Below are 18,119 nucleotides of genomic sequence, written 5' to 3'. Positions count from 1 at the left end.
AGAAGATTTACCAATAAGTTGCCTGGCCTGGAAAGTTTTAGTTATGAGGAGAGGTTGGATGAACTTGGACTGTTTTCACTGGAAGGACAGAGGCTGAGGGAGCGACCTGATAGAGGCCTACAAAATTATGAGAGGCATAGATAGTCAAAGGCTTTTTCCCGGGCTGGCAAGGTCAGTGACAAGAGGGCACAGGTTCAAGGTGAAAGGGGATGAGTTTAGAGAAGTGCGGAGAAAAGTTTTCACACACAGACGTAGGTTGGTGGGTGGGTGCCTGAAATGCACTGTCAGTGGAGGTGGTGGAAGCAGGCATGTTAGCAACGTTTAAGGGAGTATCTTGCGAGACACATGAGCAGGAGGGCAAACAGAGGGATAGAAACCATGTGCAGTGAGCAAGTAGTGGGTCTAAATAAGGATTAGGAATTTGCACAGGCTTGGTGGGCCGAAGGGCCTGTTCCTGTGCTGTATTGTATTTGTCTTCTTGGCCTCATACCAGGCAGCTCCTTTGAGTGGATCATGATCTGAGAATTGTATAAACTTGTACATAAACCCCAATTAGTTTGTGTTTCAATTTAAAAATAATCAGCAGCTTTGTTTTAAATAAGATAAAACAGTTCATGTATTACACAATTGCTGAAAGTCAGATAAGTAATAATTGGTAAAGTTATTAGCTAGAGACTGTAGGATTTAAATGAAGGAGAAAAGTTATAGTATTGAAGATTAGACGATGATATTTTGGAGGCCAGGATTGCTCGAAATCCCCTTCCTGAGCAAAGGGATTGAAACTTAAATTCAGATTCAGGGCTGTGATGACTTCTGTAATCAAATAGATGGAATTTGCTCCCACGGGTAGACTGAACAAAACAGATCCTGCAAATGAATAAAAGCTACTTTGTTTTGGTTCTTTGGCACTGTAGCTTGTCATTCATGGTAGCCTGATTCACTACAGAAATCCTTTAGTTTTGTCCTTAAGGCTTTACACTGGTGCTGTGTTGAAAAGTAGTTTCTTTCCAGATCTCTCATGCTGCTCTTTCAGATGATTCCCTTCCAAATAACTGCCTTCAGTCAGCTTTTACCACAATCAAACCAAATGGCTGCAAATTCTAATCATTATTCCATTAGGCAAAGTCAATTACGCTGAAATTCGTTATGATATCCTTCTTTCCTGCCCAGCAAGGGTTTTGAATATTCACACCTTTTGAAGATTAAACGGACGGTCCTGTAATCTTTGATTTATATAACAATGCTCATTGAGTTTTAACGTAACAGAGTTACTACTGTTCCTAATTTGTATGCTTGTGATTTGATTATATGAGCCCTCTTCTCAGTGAAGCTCTGGTAACATGGAGATGCTGTCACATGGTGTCCAGCCCACTTGAAATAATCATTTGAAATGTTTTTCCAGCATGTTGTGACCATTATCTAAGTTGATCTCGTCCAAGTAACCGAAAAGATTATTAATGAAAATTATTGCACTTGCTATGGATGATGTAGATGAATCCCTTAACTGTAAACCAAACAGGTATTTTGAACATAGATAATAAAATGTGAGGCTGGATGAACACAGCAGGCCAAGCAGCATCTCAGGAGCACAAAAGCTGACGTTTCGGGCCTAGACCCTTCATCAGAGAGGGGGATGGGGAGAGGGAGCTGGAATAAATAGGGAGAGAGGGGGAGGCGGACCGAAGATGGAGAGTAAAGAAGATAGGTGGAGAGAGTATAGGTGGGGAGGTAGGGAGGGCCTAGGTCAGTCCAGGGATGACGGACAGGTCAAGGAGGTGGGATGAGGTTAGTAGGTAGCTGGGGGTGCGGCTTGGTGTGGGAGGAAGGGATGGGTGAGAGGAAGAACCGGTTAGGGAGGCAGAGACAGGTTGGACTGGTTTTGGGATGCAGTGGGTGGAGGGGAAGAGCTGGGCTGGTTTTTGAACAATCAATGACAAGATTATTCTGTCCTCATTGGTAGATAAACTGATCATGTTGCAGACCATAAATGGGGCAGTTCTGTTCACTTGCTTTGTCTGGTACTTTGGAAATCTATTGTTCTCTCTCTTGAATTTACTTAATGACTGAGCTTCCACAGTCCTTTGGGGAAAAGGACTCTAAAGATCCACGAGCCTCTGAATGAAGAAGTTCCTCCTCATCTCAGTCCTAAACGACTTGCCCTTTGGATTCAGAAGAGATTTTCCAGAATGTTGCCAGGTCAGGAAGTTTTGAGTTAGGAAGAAATGTAGGTTAGGCTGGAACATTTTTCACTGGAGCATACCAGGTTGAGAAGTGACTTTATACTCCTCATTATTTTATAAACTTTGCAGATTAGAATTAATTGTACTTGCCCTCTCCCTAGATGGGGGATTTTAAGATTAGGGAGCATTTTTTTAAAGTGAGGGGAGAGAAATTTAAAAAAGACATCAGGGGCAAATTTTTTTAACAGGGTCGTTCCAGTGTGGAATGAGGCAGTGGTAGATGTGGGTACAATTACAATGTTTAAAAGACATTTGGATAAATACATCAATAGGTAAAGTTTGGAGGGATATGGGTCAGGAGCAGGCAGGTGGGACTAGTTCAGTTTGGGATTATGCTCAGCACGGGCTAGTTGGACTGAAGGGTCTGTTTCCGTGCTATCTGACTCTATGAAACTGTGTCCCCTGGTTTGGAGACCCTAAAACCAAGGGAAGAGCCCCTTCCACATCTATTCTGTCCATGCCCTTAAAATATTTGTACGTTTCTTTCATTTTTCCAAACTTCAGAGAATACAGGCCAGTCATTTCAACCTCTGTTTACAGGACAGTCCCATCATCCCAGGGCATCAGTCTAGCAAACCTCAGCCATATTCCCTCTATCCCTTCTTGAGAGATGGGACCAGAACTGCACATGTACACCAGGTGCAGTCTTACCAATGTTCTATACAATTAGAGCAAAACTTTAGCCCAAGCTCATCTTACAATAAAAGTTAACTTATCATTTGTGTTCCAGATTGCTCGCTGCACCTGTATGCTAGCTTTCAGTGTCTTATCAACAACAGCATCTCTGTACTATCTCACATCAGTTTCCAATCTCTCACTATGTAAGAGTTACTGTGCACCTCAATTTCTTCTCCCAGAGACAATAACCTCACACTTAACCACATTAAACTCCATCTGCAATGCACTTTTCCCCCACCCAGTCTGTCTAAATCCCCTTGAAAGCTCTTTGCATTCTCCTCACAAGTGATGTTCCCACCAAGTTTATACCATCAGCAAACTTGTAATTATTACAATTGGTCTTCGCATCCAAGTCATTGATATAGATTGCGCACAACTAGGACCCAAACACAGCTGTTCTGTTTTCTGCCTGTTTACCAATCCTCAATCCATGCTGGCATATTACCTCCAAACCTTTGGGTTTTAAGTTCTTTTTAAACTAACCTCTGTGGAAATTTTTCAATGACTTTTTGAAAAGTCAAATAGACCAATCCACTGGTTCCTGTTTATTGACTGTGAATGACGTCTCAAAAAAAAAAAATCAGGTTTTTCAGAATCTCCCGTCACTCTTTCACAAATCTATGTTGGCTTTGCCCAATCAGACAATGGTTTTCCACATATCAAGTAATCATATCATTTGTTTATGAATTCTAATACCTTTCATATTACTGACAAGTTTGTAGTCCCATTTTCTCTTGCCCTCTTTTCTGAGACAGTTAGATAACATTTGTAACCATCCAATCTGCAGACACCATTGCAGGGTTAGGAAATGCAACCATTATATCTGTGTGGACATCTCTTCAAACATTCTAGGAAAGACATTTCAAACTGATGGTCTGTGGACCACAATGTGGCTTGCTAGGCCTTATGTGGCCATTATTTGAAACCAGAAAGAAACAGAGAGGTTGTTGGATCAGGAATGGAGAGAAAGGTGAAGAGAAGAAGTGAATCCTACTGTTTAAATGTTCTTTCCCACAAATCATGAGTATTGAGCAGCTTTTTGCTCCAGAGGTATGCGTGAACGAGTGACTGCTTGGGGGGGGGGGGGGGGGGGGCAGGATTGGTGTATGTTAGTGACTGGAGGAGTAAGTGACTGTATGGTTGGGAGGAAGTGTTGGATTGGGTTGGGTGCACTACCCTTCCCCTGCTTCTTCTATTAGTTCAGACCGTGCCTCACCAGAGGCAAACTAAAGTTAGTTAGTTAACTGAACTCCCATCTCTCCCTTCATCTTCAGCCCTTTTGCTGGTGATCAAGACTCAGGTATTTTCTATCTCTAGCTGTGTTTCCTCATCAAAGAGGGGTTTTATGAGTTTGTTTTGCCACATTGCTCTTTTGAATGGTCATTTTTATCAATTACTTATTTAAATGATCAATTTATTTTCAAAATCACTGCTCCCTCACCCTATTGATACCCATATAATTGAATTTAAAAAAGGAAATATTGGCAAATCATTGGAGATCTGGGATTAAGACACTGTTCATCTCTTTAAACCATGGCTGTAACACTATTTAAAATGAAAAGCAAATTTGGAATCTTTGGTTTTAATATGAAAACAATACAAAGCAAGATATTGTAAACCTCTGTTAAAACACTGGATAGATCTCAGATGGTTCAAATCTTGGCACTTCATTTTAGGCCAGATGTTGAAGCCTTGATGTTCAGAAAAGCTTTACTGAAATGGTGCCAGGTCTGAAAGTGTACAGTTATTTGGAGAGATCAGGCCATAGAATAGAAAGGGTTATAATTTGGTTAATGTTTCAAAAGCAATGGACTCTGGAAGAGTAAAGAAGGAAAACCAGTTTCCAGTTGTTAAAACTGGCCAGTAATCAAAAGAAGCAGACTTAACATGAGCGGTGGAGAAAACCAGTGGTAACATGAAGGAAGTTTTCTTTTCAATAAACCACAAGCTGTCCTATTGGATGCACTACTTGAAAAATTCAATAGAAACCCCTAAAGAGAACTGGATTAATAACATAAGAGGATTCTTTTCAAAAGCAAATGGCTACAGGGAAATTGGTGTAGTTGGGTAGTTCTACAAAATAACAAGCATTGACTCAACACCACCTCTTCTTGTGCTGCATCATTTTATAAAACATCTGGTGCTCTTGGTGTGCTGATTTGACAACTGAGTTCAAGAGACATGTTTAAATTTAGTTTGTCCTTGTTCTTATAATTCTTTGGTCTGAAGCCAGAGTCAGACCAAACATTTTGGACTTGAACAAAAATTCCTATGTAAGAGGCCAATTTCAAGCCCTTGCCAATAATCCAGTAGGAACTGTTCATGCACTTAATTATACTGGGCTCATCTTTCCCCTGAGACATTTGGCGAAGTGGTACTCAGCGTGCCTACTAATTGTAAAACTGAAGCGAGCATAAACTGTGCACCAAACTCATTAGACCCCTGGCTTTAAATTTAAATTGTGTACTGGTTCTCTACACAGCACGCAGTGAAGAAAATTCTAGTGAAGACAATGTCACTCTTTAACTTATGCTCCCTCGTCTCAATAATGTGAGAAATGTGTTTTATATAACCAGTAGTCTTTCAAAAGTTTAAATGCTTTCTGTGGCTTTAAGTTTAAATGTGAATTCAAATTCTCCTCAATCAATATTCCTCAAAATAATTAAAGTTCAGAACTGGTGGACATTGATACAAAAGTTATCAGATTAACTGTAAAATGAGAATGTCCTCTACCACTATTTTAATCCTGTCAAAGCCATTTTGCAATTTAAACTTTTATTATATGACTGGTCATGTCACTAATACTTTAGGCAATTTATGGAATAATTGACACTTTTGTTCAATGCTCAAGTTCCCCGATTTAAAAGCAAATGTTCTATTGCATTCCAATGGAGAAGACTGATCTGTTAAAAACATTTATACACAAGGACAACCTTTCAGTTTTGAAGCTTTGTTGCACATTTGCTTTTTCAAATTCAACATCATAATTCATGATTTGGGTGGAAACGTCAGCCTACAAGGCAGCTTCTGAATAGAGGCATATTGAGCAATGGACAAAGTGTCGGTTTTCAGATGGGCTGTTCAAAGTATCTGCTTGATAGACAATATTGAAAGTTTTCAGTGCTCAAGCGCAGGTCCATCTCCCCAATTCCTGGCAATATGGAGAATGACTGTTGTAGCTGACTACAAGTAAATTCTAGGTGCTGCTTCTTTAGGTGTACTCACATTTTCTATTTCAAGAAAATCAAGACAAAGTGCATACACTATGCAGAACAAGTATTAATAATCAAAATTTTAAATGGCAAGTAACATGAAAGTTTCAATTTACACAAATCAACTGCACCAAGGATTTGTTCAGCTTGTGTATAATAGCCATGTAATTTCTCCCCGTCAGACTTGCCAAAATTCCTGTTGTTTTTGCAAAAGGTATAACAGACAGATCATCAGTCTGAACCAATGTTTTTAATTGCTTAGCGACACAGCCAGCAAGACATTATCCAAATACCAGTCACTAAAGTGTAGAAATATTCCATTTCACTTTGAACATCTGCTACATTAAACACACACACGGGGGCCTGGATCCCGTACTACTCAGCATCTCCAGTCAAATTTAAGCATCATTGGTGAAAAACCTGGAAACAAATGAACTGTCCTCGAATGCTTTGATTTAACATCAAAGTACTTAGTACTAGGTTGGATTAGATTAGATTCCCTACAGAGTGGAAACAAGCCCCTCGGCCCAACAAGTCCACACCGCCCCTTGAAGAATCCCACCCAGACGCATCCTCCTATAATCCACGCACCCCTGAACACTACAGGCAATTTAGCGTGCACATCTTTCAAATGTAGGAGGAAACCCACGTAAACACGGGGAGAACGTGCAAACTCCACACAGTCACCCGAGGCTGGAATCGAACCCAGGTCCCTGGTGCAGTTGGGCTGCAGTGCTAACCACTGAGCCACCCTAGACCATCTTTGGAACAAGGGTCTGGTTTCCTTTTCCTTGGAGAAAATGCATCATCTTACAGTTTATGATTAGTTCATTCATAAGAGCAACTTAGTGACCTAAAGTGTTTGAGAGCTGAAAATAAGATTTCTCTCCCTCATTTCCCTACCCCCTTTAAGTAATCAGTACAGAAAACCATCCTGCAATGTGATGATAAACACCATGGATTAACCTAGTTAATTCTAGCCAGATAGAAGAATATCCATCTGCTGAGCTCAGATCACTTATTTGCCTGGATTTTAGTTGCCCTTTCACTCCATTAACATGAGGACATGTGGAATGAATGAATAAACTCCACCTTACCTCCACTAATGCACTTATTCTGCAATATTAAACTGCTGTCTGACAAGAGAGTTATTTCCACATGTACTATGCAGCCATCTGGTTCAGATATAGACAAAGGGATCTGAATCCTTATTCCACTCAAATCTCAGCCTTGGAATTTCCCCACCCCCAAGCTAAGATTTAAACTCCATTCAATCTTGCAGCAATTGCTGCATGTCTAGAACAAACTTTAGTGGCTGTGATTAAAATGAAACATTTCATTACATTCTGTTTGAAAACAGCACTCCTTAAAAATTGTTTAAAAGGAGCATGGATGGATATTTTAGGCATTATTCAAACTAGTGCAAAATTACAGCTAAGCCAGATTGAATGGGCAGCTACTCCCCCCTTTGAAAAGGGAATGTTTCAATTTTGCAGTTAACAGTTCAGACATTTCAGAGGCACGAATTTGCTACTTACACTTACATTCTATAGGGCCTCAGTAGGCACGACAACATTTGCCTTAAGTTATTTAACATCTGCTTTGTCAGAGGGTAAAACCCACGTTTAGGATTTTTTTAAAAAAACTGGGCTAATAAACAAGTTTAAATTATTCTACAACTGCAGGGATCTAGGTCAAACCACCAGCAAGACAGTTAGATTTTAAAAGATGCAAGGAATTATGGAGACAGGATCAATCATAATCATACTGAACAATGAAGCATTGAGAAATGCAGTCCCGCTCACAGTTACATGGTTAGAAATTCATTACCATGTACAGGCTATATGCTGCCTCTAATGAAGATAGAATCAGATTGCTCTGTAGCAAGTGGCAATTAAAGGTTTAGTTTGGAATAGAGCTCTGACAATGGATAGCTCATACTAGGCTATAATCAACCAGCCCTTGAGTCAATGGAGTTGAGTGTTACACTGTATTGACTTTTTATATGCCAGTTTATTACAATTACATCCATCATTGCAATCATTTTGTTAAAAAAAGAGATAAGAAGCACAGATTTCAAATTGAATACAAGCAATTGTTACAGAACAGATGAATGTGATGACCTCAACTGGACAAATGAAAGTTGCCTTAGAAAATGTAATTAGAATCATCCATTTAAGTTAGCATTAAAAATCAACTGTTCAACAGCTTGATTTCAAGTGGTAGCAAAAACATTGAGAAATCTGATTCAAGCCCAAGAGACTAATCTACTAGGATAGATCAGTATCAAGCTACTTTGTCATCTGATCCTTGAGGCTCCTGATCCTCAGTCAGCTGGGGGATAAAGGGTCCCACCAGCCAACTCAGGGGAGTATTGTGAGCCAGGTAATCCATCACCCCATCCATAGCTTCATGAATCTTCTTCATTTGCTCTTTACTCTGGATCAAGAATGGTGTGGACAAATCTTGGAATGCAGTGGCTGATGAAATGTTATTGTAGATCTGTTCTGCCAGTTTACAGATGTGCTGCACCTGATTTTCAATATTCTGGGGCAAACCATGAACATTTGAAGCCAGGGTCTGGCAGATGGTTTGGAGTTTAGAAGAGAGATACTGAGTCACAGCCAGCATTTCAGACTCAACTTGCTGGAATAAAGAAAAAGACTCCAATCCATACCAGTTCTAACTCAGTTTTGTTATTGCAAAGTAAAAAGAGGACAGAGAGGGGTGACAGTTAAAGAGGAAAACTTAATGGTTAAAAATACTGCACATGCTAGAAATCAAAAACAAACTAAATGCTGGAGAAACTCAATAGATCTCCCCAGATACTGTCAAACTGAGTTTCTCCAATGTAATTTTCAAAAGATCCTAGACTTATAGCTTTAAAGCTGAATTACTGATTTATCCAGTGTTAGATCAAGCTAAAACCCCATTGGTTATTTGCTCTTTCACAAGTCCTTCACTGTATTTGATTCAATTTAATCAAAAGAGCCGTTATGCAGACTGATGCAAGACAGTATCATACTTAGTACACTGTGTGCTTGTACAGAACAAGGTTTGCACTAGCAATGCTGACCTAGTCATCTCTAGGAGTGGCCTAGGTGGAAGACAATTAATTTTCTCTAAAAAAGGAGACACTTGCCATATTTAAGATGCAGGCAACATCAAGTGAAAGTTGCTGTTATTAGCAGACTGCTTTTACACTTACTTCAGTTTTCTCAGACAGCTCTTCAGCTTCAACATTGGGCTGTTGCTTCCTCCAGTCAAGGAGGATCTGATTCAAAGCTGCTTGAATATCCTGTAATTTAAGTTGTGCTGATTCTGCACTTTTGTTGCCTGTTTCAATCTAGAAAACAACAATTCACATGTTAAGCACCACAACTTTTGCAATAGAGTGGTCATTTCTCACTGATGCAGAGAATCAGACCCTGTTGCTATTCCAGGAGCCACAACTACAGAGAAGTTCTGCTTACTCATCTTTCAGACTCAGAACGACAAATTAGGGAGCAAACTTCCATACTTTATCTATTGCTAGAATCAGTGATAAAATTGAATTGAACTGTGACTATAGAGAGGTAACCCCCATTTGTTAAAAAAAGGGAGGTGAGCAGAGAGAAAGCAATTCATTGGCAGGTCCTGTAGATGAGGACCAAAAAGGTTTTAACTTTTAAAAGTTGCTGTTCTTTGGATTTTCTCCACATGTTTATTTGCTTCCATGAAGTGGAGTGTTTGGTTTATACTGAAGTCTGAGTTATAAAGTTAAGAGCCGCAGCTTACAAATGGAAGTGAAATAAGTGGATTTTAGGCTGAAGTTTACACAGTAGAGAAGGCAGTCCACACCTTCCTTGAAGGATCGCTTCTCTCCTAGTATCTCAAATCTAGAGGGGAACACAAGTGAGCCAGTTACTGACAGGCAGAAGGCAGGTCATTGATCTGGAGAATGAGCTGTTGGCATCCAAGTCACCATTAAACACACTTATACCAGTAGGTCCACAACCTACTCCTACCCACTTTTTGGAGCAGTCCACGAAATGGTCTCAATTTTGGTCTGGATGAGAAAGACCCTTGATTGAGTAAAGGAATTCAGTTGCTGTGCAGCAAGACACCAAGTCGTCAATTTTGACTGAAGTCAAAAGACCCTAAACATTTTGAAGTGGTTCAGTCTTTTAGCTGTGTTAAGCTATTTACATAGGCAATATGTTGAGGTATACAAGGCTGAGACAATCCTCAAATGGAGGGTTGATTTGCATTGTTCAACTGGAATGCAATGAGTACAGCTAATATGGTATCCATAAACCTGTTGTTTTCTTACCAAATCTACAAGATTATGGAGATGAGAAAGAGTCTCCTGGCCATTCTGTTTGGCATTTTGCATCTTGGCAATAGAGTACTGGTATGCACGGCTGCGAACTTTAGAAGATAAGGATCCCAAGCGCACATAAAAACTCCGCTCTTTTAGCAAAGTGTCTGAACCTTCAGTGGAAGTGGCCATGTCAGCTGAAAGAGAATCTTGGACAGTTTTAGTTACATGAATATTTGCTCCAAACTAGGGGCATTGGGTGACAAAGGAAAATTAACATTCTAAATTAAAAAAATCTGGTTTCTAGAAAAAAATGGATTGGCACTATACAATTTAAAAGCCACTATTGGCTTTAGTGACTTTATGATTGTTACCATAGTTAAGCAGCCCTGTAGTCAAGGTTTGCATAATTACCTAGTTCTTCCTTGGTCATTGGAAGATAGTGATCAACCATCTGCTCTGATTTGGAGAGAGAAATATCAATGCCAGTAGTTACCAGTTGACCCACAGCACTGGTCCCTCCAGCCACAACTGCTTTAGTTCTTTCCAGGTTGCCTTGTACAGCAGCTGTCGTCATGTCAACAACTCCCACAACTGATTCTTTCATGTCAGCCATCTTGGATGTTAACAGCTTCTTTGTTTCAGGAAGGACCTGCAATAAAGGAAACATGTAGCAGTTATAGGCTAACAAAAAGGACAAGCAATTTATGTACTTGAGATTCCATTTTAAACAGTCAATTCAAGGTTTTTTTTTTAAAAATGAGAGAGACATGTAAATTCCAGAATTTAAGACGGAAAATTTACATGGGGACCTCGGTTCAAATTCCATTGCAGCAGATGGCAGAATTGGAATTCAATAATCTGGAACTAAGAGCCTAATGATGACCATTAGTCTGCAATAGGTTCACAAACAAGATGTTCTTCTGATATCTTTAAGTAAGCTGCCATACTTACCCGGTCTAGTCCAAATGAGACTAGAAACTCAGTAAATGTGACTCTACTGCCCTTTGGGCAATAAGTGCTGGCCTAGCTAACACTGTCATTCCCGTGAGAATTAAAAATAAAAAATGTCCCTGGTTTAAATGGGGTCATTTGGGTTGCTTAAGTGAACAAGATTCACAAAGTAGTTTAAGACTTGAGGACATATCTACAGTTCTTAAAATTTAAGAGAAATCATACAAACAAGAACAGGAAAGTTAATTTAGATGTGGAATGATACTAAAAGTAATTGTAACTGAGTAAGCAACATCACCCCTCCATGAAGAATCAGGTTGCACTAACCTGGTCTGTAGCCTGATGAAGGATAGGCAACTTCTCCAGCTTGTCCAAACCTTTGCAGGCATATTCATTAGCTACTGCAACTGGAGGGGTGTCAAATACAAGACAAAAAGAAAACAAAACACCACTCTTTAGTAGTAGAGTTGTGTTGCAGTTAGCACCAAATTCTGAACAAAGCAACAAGTTGTTAGGAAATAGAAATTTGGCCAGTGATTTCTAACAGTGGCCATTAGATCTACAGCAGAAACAAGCTACATAGTCCCATACTCAAAGTTAACTTTAAACTTGAAAACAAGTTAATAATACCAAAGAGTGAACAGATTCCATATCTGAGATAACAAAGTGTGGAGCTGGATGAACACAGCAGGCCAAGCAGCATCTCAAAAGCACAAAAGCTGACATTTCAGGCCTGGACCCTTCAGAGAGCCATTCCATATCTGGTGAGAGAGCAGGAGCACAAAACTGACAGGTGGATAAATGGAACAATTGATCCTGTTCCACTTGTGGCTGGGGGTCACAATTAAAAACATAGTCGTGTCTTAGTTTGAAAGATCATCCAGGCTAGGATAACAATTGCGACATATCATATTGGCATTTTACACCAATAAATTACTGGATTGTATTCGCCTTGTCAGTAACAAACTGTCAGAAAAGGTATGGAGTTACGTGATGCCATTATTGGGCAGGAATGTAGTGCTCTTAAAGACTTTAGGTGAGTCATCTTACTTTGAGGCTCCAGCTTGTCTATAACTGGTTTAGCACCACTAGCCACTGTAGCTGCCATTGTCTTCACTCCCTGCTCGGCCATGTCACAGATGGCCTTCACAGCAGGATAGCTCTCCTTGGTGCTTGCATATGCAGCAGACACTTGGTCACAGGCAGAACTCACAAGCGGCAGACTGGTCACCCGATCAACTACATTCTAAAAAGAGATAGAAATTAGGTTTTTTGGCATAATTTAGAGGAACAGCATCTACAATGATGTTTATTCCTTCTGAAGGGATAATGTAACCTTAAGCTTTCGCTTTCAGAAAAGGAACTAGCAGACATATGGAAAAGATACTTAAGATCAGAGGTAAAATCCTGCTTGATAGGAAGAGTGATTTAAAATATGCAAGGAATAAAATTGGCCAGCTTTTAGTTAGGTCCACAATGCAAGGTGCTCTAATATCAAGTTGAAGGTACAAAGATTATGGTTAGTTTCAGGAAAGTATGCTTATAGTACTAAACTAAATCAAATCTCACTCAATTAAGACTTGATGAATTAGTAGCATTCTTGTCATAATTGATGGATGGAATTGTCTAATACTTAAAGGCCTCAAACAAAATCTTTCCAAACTTGATAGATTCACTTGTACATCCTTCAAACCTTAAGAAGGTTTGTTGCTCCCAATTTGGTGTCCTCTACAGTGAGAACTGACTGATTTGCAGAGCATCTGTGCTCAGTACACTATGATCAACAGCACTTTCCAGTTACTAACTATTTTAATTCCCCTGGTGGGCCGTCCATTCTGGTCCTCCTTTAGTGTCACAAGGACACCACATGTAAACCAGAGGAACATCACCTCAGGCATTTACAGCCTGATGGCCTCAGCGAATTCAACAGCTTTAAGTTGTCCCCAGCCTCATCCCATGTCTAATACACCCTCTCATCCCTACCTCCTTGATGACCTGACATTTGAGACTTAGTCTCTCACTTATCAACCACACCCTTCCCACAACTTCTCCACAGCCCCTCCCTGCATCCACCTACCTTCCCACAGCCCCTCTCTTATTTCTAAGCTCCCATCTTCCACCCCAGTCCTGACAAAGGGTATAAACACAAAACATCAGCTTTCCTGCTCCTCTGACACTGCCTGAACTGCTGTATGCCTCCTGCTCCACACTGTAGAGACAGTTAAGTCAAAGAAATTGGGAAGACAGGATTAGACAGGGTAGATGCAGAAAGTATGTTCCCAACAGTGGGTGTGCCCAGAACCAAGGGGACACAGTATGAGGGTGCATTTCTTCACCCAAAAGAGTGGCAAGCTGTGGAATTCATTACTACAGGAAGAGGTAGTTGATGCAAAACATCAGATATATTTGAGGAAACAAGATAGCACATTTGGGGCAAAAAGGTTGTGGGGAGAAAGCAGGATTAGGCTAGAGTTAGACAATCAGCTATGATCATGAAGCATGGCAGAGCAGGCTCAAAAGACAAAGTGACCTCCTCCTGTTCTTGCCTTTCATAGAAATTTGGAAGGTAAGGTTCAGGCTAAAGAATTACATAGTCTTTCACATCTACTTTCCGATATTCTTACATGAAGGGAAAGCTAAGCTTCATTTCATAACCCCTTTTGGAGGAGGGGCTCATAGATTCAAGGTACACATCACAAACATACTAGTTTCATACAGAATCAATAGCCCCTCCACAAAGTGTTTACCTGTTGGATGCCATTTTCTTGGCCTGCTACAGCATTGATAACATTTCCTGTTGTTGATGCCATGGTGAACTGCAAAAATCTTAGAAAAAATATTTAAGTTTTCTACAACAGCAACCTTCTAAAACCACTATACAAGTACCATTTATACAGAAAGAACCCTCCAGAAAAATGTTCAAGGGGCAAAAATACACAAGTCAGCTTGCAAAGCTAAAGTAGACCTGTCTACTTAGTGTAGAACTAGATACATTTCCACTACATATGCTTTCAAAGAGGAGTTATTCTAACAGAAGTTTACTGTTAACAGAAAAATTATATTTTTTTTTCCCTCTCCCAACCAATTCATAATAAACCCCAAACTCCTTACTTCCTGTAAATATGGTCTACTTCCATTTTAGGAGTCTGCAGTGCATTTATACACCTGCTCTCATCAGCTGAGAAGACACTTATTGAACCAACCAATAGAAACTAGCCTAACAGTATTTGTTAATTGCATCGAGCCTCAGAAGCAGGGATTTTCATTGTTAACCGATAGTATACCATTCCAATAAAATTCAATGCATACTCAAGTAGGTGATAATGTGGAAGAAATTATGTTTAAACAGTAGTCTTTGAATCTCTTGCTGTAAGAAAGATATTGCTTACTGCAGCACTGAGGCACACTGTGAAGTCAGGTTCAATGCCTGTTATCAGTGTCAATTATGGTGTTACAGGAGACATCTCTGTCAATGAACTATTGATGAAGAAAACCAATGATCCAAGACACCACACTCACCCTCAAACTTACTCTGGTCCATATTCAATAATCATGCTTAGAATGTACAGAGACAAGGAGTAACTTCCCATTTCAATATAGAAAAATATTCCAAATGCTTCACAGAACCCACAACAGAAGAAAACAGAGAACAAAAGCAAAATATTGCAAAATATTGCTGGACATCTGAAATAAAAACAGGAAATGCAAGAAATACTCAACAGATCAGACAGCACCTACAGAGAGAAAGGCAAAGTTATTCTTTCAGGTCAGTTGTATTTCATCAGAATCGGCAGGAGTAGAAATTTAACAGTTGGTAAATGGATAGCAACTAGGGAGAAGGAAGATGAAATTAAGCAGAATTTTAAAATAGGAGAGGAAAGTAGTGAGGGTGAGAGTTTGACTCGAACTGTCCAAATTCTAGGGTGCGTTGAAAGCGGATGACTTGGCAATCTTAAATGGGTGATTGAAAGAGGAAGGGTGCACTGCAGGCAAGAATTGGAGAAACAGAAGTTACTGGAGGAGAAAGCTTTAAAGCTTTAGGAAGTTTGAGAAATAACAGAGAAGGCTATGAAAGGTTTGTAATACAAGGATGGGAATTTTATTTCATAGCGTTGAAGAATGGGAGCAAATGTACAGCAGCAAAAACCATGGTGTTGAGGAGGGTTGAAGTTTATGGGGTAATGAAGGATGGGAGGCCAGCACTAGGATAGTCAAATTTGAAGTTGAGAAACACATAGGTACAGATTTCAGTGGCACACAGGCAAAACAGAAAGTGGTCATCTTTGGGACTAAGAAGATATGGGCCCCAGCTCAGGATAGAGTTGAAAAGGGGATCAAAACATGCGAATAGCCTGAGTTAATGTTTTGAGTCCTCTGTGACCCTTCTTTTAACTCTGCTTAAACTCTCTTTAGCTCTCCAGCATCCATAGTTCTTTGTTTTATTTTCGTGGAGGGGTCATAATGGAAGCATTACTGTGAATGTGGAACATCGTTCAAGGAGAGGATGTCATAGGATGGCACCATTCACAAGTTGAACTCCTGCCTTATGCAATAATCTGAATATTTACTGGCACAGTCGTACACTTTTTATCCAAGGTAGATCAGTACGAGTTCTAATGATTGAGAATTTAGAAACTGTAGCAATGAGAGACTTTTTAAATTATTAATTCATCAGCTGAGAATGTCATTGATCATTTATTGCTCGTTAATCTCTGAGACAAGGAATTCCTCTTCATCACTGCCTTACTGGGGTGACCCAGTAGGTTATGTCCTGTAGTTTTAGACTCTGCTACAAGGGGTAACAACCTCTCAACACTTACCCTGCCAAAATCTCAAAGAATCATACATGTTTCATTTACGTTGCTGTCATTCTTCTACACTCCAATGTGTACAGGGCCAACCTACTCAACATCTCTCTTTAAGAGAATCCCTCCATAAGCAAGGTCAACCTGATGCACTTCTCTGGACTGCCTCCAAGTCTAAAGGTAAGAGGATCAAAACTGTTTACAGATGTGGCCTAACGAGTGCCTTATATGGTTTTAGCAAGACTTCTCTATTTTTGTACTCTATTCCCTTTCAAAATAAAGGCTTTCAGTCCATTTCCCCACGCTATCATGCTTGACAAATCTTCTGGAAATTTTTGAGGATGTGAACAGTAGAGTAGACAATGGTGAATCAGTAGATGTTGTGTATCTAGACTTTCAAAAGTGTTTTGATGAAGTTGCGTACAAGAGATTAGTAAGGAAAATTAAAGCACATGGCACTGGAGGAAATGTATTGACATGAATAGAGAACTGGTTGATAGACAGGAAGCAGAGGTTTGGAATAAACAGGTCCTTTTTAGAGTGACAGGCTGTGATGAGTGGGGTGTCACAGCATTCAGGGCTGGGGCCTCAGCAGTTAACAATATACGTCAAAGATTTAGATGAAAGAATTGAATGCCCCATCTCCAAATTTGCAGATGACACTAAGCTGGATGGTAGTTTGTGCTGTCAGAGGCTGCAGGGTGACTTGGACAGAGTGGCTGATTGGGCAAATGCAATATAATGTGGGTAAATGTGAGGTTATCCACTTTGGTCACAAAAACAGGAAGGCAGATTATTATCTGAATGGTGGCAGCTTAGGAAAAGGTGAGATGTGACAAGGCCTGGGTGTCATGATGGAACAGTTGCTGGAGGTTGGCATGTAGGTGCAGCAGGTCGTGAGGAAAGCCAATGGCATGGTGCCTTCATAGTGAGAGGATTTGCGTATTGGAGTAAGGATATCTTGCTGCAGTTATACAGAGCTTTGCTGAGGCCATGCCTTGAGCATCGTGTACATGTTGGTCTCCTAGTCTGAGGAAGGACGTGCTTGCTATTGAGAGAGTCCAGCGAAGGTTCACCAGACTGTTTCCCAGGATGGCAGGACTGACAAATGAGGAAAGGCTGGATCGACTGGGCTTGCATTCACTAGAATTTAGAAGAATGCGAGCGTTTCTCATAGAAACGCATGAAATCCTGAAGGGACTGGACAGGCTGGATGTGGGAAGAATGTTCCAAATGTTAGGGAAGTCCAGAACTAGGGGTCACAGTCTAAAATAAGGGGTGCGCTATTCAGGACTGAGATGAGGAAGAATTTCTTCACTCAGAGTTGTGAACCTGTGGAATTCTCTCCCACAGGAAGCTGTCGGGGCCAGTTCAATTGATGTATTCATAAGGGAGTTGGACATGGTCCTCATGGCTATAGGGGATTGAGGGCTATGGGAAAGAGAATGGGAATGGGATATTGAGATTACATGATCAGTCACAATTGTATTGAATGGTGGTGCAATCTTGAAGGGTCCAATGACCTACTCCTGCACCCATTTTCAATATTTCAATGTTACAAAGCAGTAATGGGTGACACCAGGAAGCCTAGGAAAATGACGCAGATAGTGCAGGAGAACCCCGAGTCTATCGTACTTGCTAATTGGTATTCTATTCTGGAAACTAAAGGAGGGTTGTGGCTCCTCAGGGACTGCAGCCAAAACTGACACTATGGAACCAAAAGGTGTCTCAGCTGTACAAGAAGAATGGAAGGACAATAATGATTTGGGCAGGTGGGGGGGAGAAGATTTCCACAGTCAGGGATCAGACAGGTTTTTCTGCAGCAATAAATATGACTCCAGGATAGTAAGTTTCCTGTCTGCTACTAGGTCAAGGAAACTATGGAACAGCTGCAGTACATTCTTCTAGCGGAAGGAGTTTAGACAGAAAT

The 18,119-nt window shown here is 40.3% G+C and overlaps 1 pseudogene; it reads right to left on the bottom strand.

Annotated features, from left to right (window-relative positions):
• Window positions 1–8,416: 8,416 nt before the first annotated feature.
• Window positions 8,417–12,663, bottom strand: LOC125465665 (perilipin-2-like; annotated as a pseudogene).
• Between the last annotated feature and the right edge of the window lie 5,456 nt (window positions 12,664–18,119).

Source organism: Stegostoma tigrinum, chromosome 30 (genome assembly GCF_030684315.1).
Source record: "Stegostoma tigrinum isolate sSteTig4 chromosome 30, sSteTig4.hap1, whole genome shotgun sequence".
In the NCBI taxonomy this organism is placed as follows: Eukaryota; Metazoa; Chordata; class Chondrichthyes; order Orectolobiformes; family Stegostomatidae; genus Stegostoma; species Stegostoma tigrinum.
This window is presented reverse-complemented; position numbering and strand designations above follow the sequence as displayed.